The sequence below is a fragment of the Gadus chalcogrammus genome, chromosome 7 (assembly GCF_026213295.1).
Source record: "Gadus chalcogrammus isolate NIFS_2021 chromosome 7, NIFS_Gcha_1.0, whole genome shotgun sequence".
Taxonomy (NCBI): domain Eukaryota; kingdom Metazoa; phylum Chordata; class Actinopteri; order Gadiformes; family Gadidae; genus Gadus; species Gadus chalcogrammus.
Genome location: NC_079418.1, coordinates 24,225,277 through 24,229,428, shown reverse-complemented (window position 1 = coordinate 24,229,428; position 4,152 = coordinate 24,225,277). Strand labels below are relative to the sequence as shown.

Below are 4,152 nucleotides of genomic sequence, written 5' to 3'. Positions count from 1 at the left end.
AAGCAGTGAAACTGAAGGGCCGACTTCATGTGTTTTTTGCGTTTTGTAACCGTTTTTTTTTTTTTGTGTCAACGTTAGACTGTTTGTTTTTATTTTATTTTATTTTTTTAGCCAGCTGGATTGTGGATTGTCTTTGTTGTATATGTTCAGCACTCTTCAAATCCAAACACTGGCACATTGTACAGGTCCTCTCTTGTATAGTTGTGGCTTCTTAACATGTTGGTGTCTGTATATATGTTCTTTGGTTCTGAAAACTGAACAAAAAGCTTATAGCGGCCAGTCAGTTCCTTCAGCAGTGAGAATGTAAATATTACTTTGAATGCTGACGTTTTCATAGATCTGTTTTGTTATGTTTTGTAAATAGGCCCTACTTAGCTCAACCATAACTTCCCAGTTATTTAATGGGAACAACATTTCATAATTAGTTTGCCTTTCTGTTTGCGAATAAGGTTGCATTTCAACCGTGCAACCCTGTTGGGACTGTTAGACACCAGGTGTCTGTCAGTTGTATTCTATTCAACCCTGTTTGTTTTTGTAGATTATAATTTTCTTTTTCTTTTTTTTTTTAATTTCATGATATTTTTAGTTTTAGTGGAAATAGATTCCGCTGAATGCTAGCACTGATGTGGTGGACCCTCTTATGTCGGGACACCTTCAAACAACGTTTGCAAAGCCATGTAGAAGATGTCAGCCTTGCACATCACCTATAGCGTACCAAGAAATTAAAAACCATATTTAGTAACACTCGATATATTCTATAAGTGGTATCCTTACATGTTTCGCTGGGTGTACTGTACGTGAGAGTGAGTAGTCAGGAGTATGTACGCACATTCAACGCGAGGACTCGCAGTACACTTTAAGCACCGCAAGAGCGTATAGAAAGTCCACATATGCACATTTAGGCTGTACAGACGTCATGGGGGCCTATATTTCACCGGGTCTGTGTACACACGTGGACACTTGTGTACGTAAGACTTGTGCATATACACAAGTCAACACTTGTGTATAAATGCCTTATACTATGAGTATAAAGGATTGTTTTTTTGTTGGCTTGTTCCAAGTGAGTGTGTGTGTGTGTTTAATATATATATATATATATGTGTATATACATATATATATATATATATAATAACTGTTGAATACATCAAAGTAGAATACAAATATGTACAGCTGAGGGCCGACATTCTCCTCGCGTTTCGAAGTTCTTCAGTGTTTTTGTTCTGTTTTCAGTGACCACCTTAGACACTTGGCGTTGTGTCTCAAAGGTCTCTACTTTACATCCACTATCAGATCAAAGGTGGCCGTACTGTCTGTAATTACAAAGGTAAAACTATGAATATCGTCAAACACTGTTGTCACAATGTGTCAGGGTGGGTTGTTGCTCCTCAGGCTTTGTAGCTGCAAGGTCAGACAGGCTTCGACATGATCCTTGAAGCTCACAAGCCAAAGGGCAGTGCTCCTCTTTGGCACACATTTGATTCTATTTAATTGTATTCTACAGGGTATGTGTATGAAAATATACACACATACACACAAAAGACTATACTGGTGTTGGGCATCGTCCTGTCCCGAACCAGGGCTTTGTGGTTGACGTCATCATTCAAAAAGCTTGGTCTATGCATAAACACGCAGGATGCAGAGTACAATAAACTGGGTTTGACTTTCTGAATGCTAGTTGGTAGGGGGGTTCAGTTATCCAGTGCATGCGGACCTCGCAATACGAGCCCAGCGATAACCTCACTAACTTGCGATGTAATACCTGAATGGTTGGATGGGTTTTCCCCCAGCCGGAATACCACACCGCCCACCCGCCCTCTTCCTGGACACAATGCCAGGGTGGGATGGAAGGAAGTTTGCTCATGGGCCACAACCAGGGGAACACGCACATTGACTTCAGGGGTTTAGGTTCTGCTGCTTGGCGTGGGTGTGTGTGTGTGTGTGTGTGTGTGTGCGTGTGATTTGAGTTGTGTTGCTTGACGTGGATGTGTGTGTGTTTGAATAGGAGTGCTAGATTAGAAACATTTGCACAAAGACGTAACGGTAATCTATGCCATTTAGAAAGGCAACTCATTACATTTTGTTGGCTTCTATTGGGTTGTATATGATTTGATTCTAGGTTCAGGACATTAGAACTGTCCCCTCAAAGCAAGTCTGTGTACTATTGATATAGTCGTCAGAGAGTAGATATTTTCTGGTATTTTGGTTACTGTAATGTCGTGATAATGTCAGTCCTAATGTTTATCATTTAAGTCCTATTGTCCGATTTTAGCTTAACTAATTGAGCCGCCACCCGCTCAGTCACCATATCCACACTAAAGGGAATATCTCCACATTTTCTCATGAGCATTGAACAGCTAATGCTAAAACACATTTGTTGGGTCATCATTGAAATGAACATACTGGGTCAAAACGTGCTTTTGGCTTTTAGCAATATGGTCCTGGTCTATTTCCAGTCTACTGTTGATACTAGGGGGTGACTTTTACCTTACTGAAACCTATAGCATCGGGAGCATTTTCTCCTGCTTTCCACATGATGTGAAGCCAGATGTAATGTAATGCAAGGCCTGGGACAATGCACATGACTATTAAACAGACACCAGTCAATGTGAATGTTGTGTTTCATGCTAAATCGAGGGGGTTCAACCTGTATTCTACAAATATTCTTATGCATATCGTCCTTAAATTGCTAAAAGATATCTGCTCTATTAATAATTCCAATTGTGGTATTTTTGTTTTAAAATAGGGAGAAGGCATTGTTTTGCAAACCATAAGATTCGCTTTGCCATAATCGGCTATTGTTATTACCTATAACCATTGATAAGGCAAATATTCATGTTAATTGCTTGCATTTGTGACAGCACAGATGGACATCATGTTAACTGTCTATAGTCTACATCTCCCTTGACCTTTCAACATGTAATCATGTATCCCCCCCTCCTCTCTCTCACACACACATACGCACACACACACACACACACACACACACACACACATAGAAACAGACACACACACACACACGCAGACTACACACACACATACAGGACACAAACTCTGAGTAATAGTAATAGTGGTTAATTTACAAGGATATAACGCCTACTTGCAAGTATAAGATAAAAGTATGGCTTGTGATCAAGGCATATAGGCATGACATGGTGCATTACGGCGACATTGGTGTATAATGAGATTTTGCACTTCGCACATTCGGTTTTTCCGTCCGTTGTAGTCACAAGTATTTCAAAGTGCAAGGAAGCTCGCTCTAATTATTGTCGAGTATTGGGTATGTCGCCATCTAAAAAAATATTATAGGTCTGTTTGTTACATGGTTACCTTTGGTCAAACAAAAGTTGATACTTTACAACTGTATGTCTTCCAAAAAACATATGTCGCCCAAAATTTAGTTTAGTGTGCATCTTGTGATACAGAATCTACCAGCCAATTAGTTAGACTGTAATGCTGGCTCTTAAGAAAGCAGCTGTGACGTTGGAATCTATCCTATGGTCTATGTATGGGTTAAGGTCAACAAGGGCACAGCCCTGCTATTAATGTGTGCAGATCAACTGTAATTGCTTTTTTTATGTTGTAGTTCATGAACGACGCGACAGGAATTTGTAAACCTTATTGTACCATCTTTAAGATTAAAAAAATATATATTAAAGAAAAACTTTGAGTACAAACCCATTTTGTTTGTTGACTCTCTGTTTTTGTCTCCTATTACCTATCTTAAGTTCCATCTTAAACCAGGCAAATAACAATACAATGAGCCTATACAAGAAAACAAGAAGATAAAGGTAATAATAATGTAATAAACACGAGTAACTCATAATTATATTACATGTGTATATTATATTATAATATATAATAAAAATGAGTTTTCTGTGTCAAAGATTATGTCTAATTATAAATCCATTAAAACCATAGATAGACTGTGCACAGATCCAAACCGATTCCAACATGCTTTTTAATGCATGGCCCATGGATGTATCATCGTATAACGGTAATCCATCAAGGTAAGGGATGGATACATCCAGGGTTATATCTCTAAAGGTCCTCATGGGGTCGCCATATCTCCCTTTTCCCTCGCCACCGGAAACCCCACTAAATGGAAAACTTGGCTTTTATGTGCCTCGGGGCTGCTTGTATTTTCAACGGGAC

General features: G+C 39.1%; 1 protein-coding gene across 3 annotated transcripts in view; it reads left to right on the top strand.

The window, feature by feature from the left end:
• LOC130385695 (protein FAM168A-like) overlaps positions 1 to 3,672 on the top strand; it is a 29,719-nt gene extending 26,047 nt beyond the window's left edge. For all 3 annotated transcript variants that reach the window (XM_056594343.1, XM_056594340.1, XM_056594342.1), the window contains one exon: positions 1 to 3,672. This exon is cut by the window's left edge and continues 56 nt beyond it. The gene's annotated coding sequence lies outside the window, so the exon portion shown is untranslated.
• Positions 3,673 to 4,152: the final 480 nt, after the last annotated feature.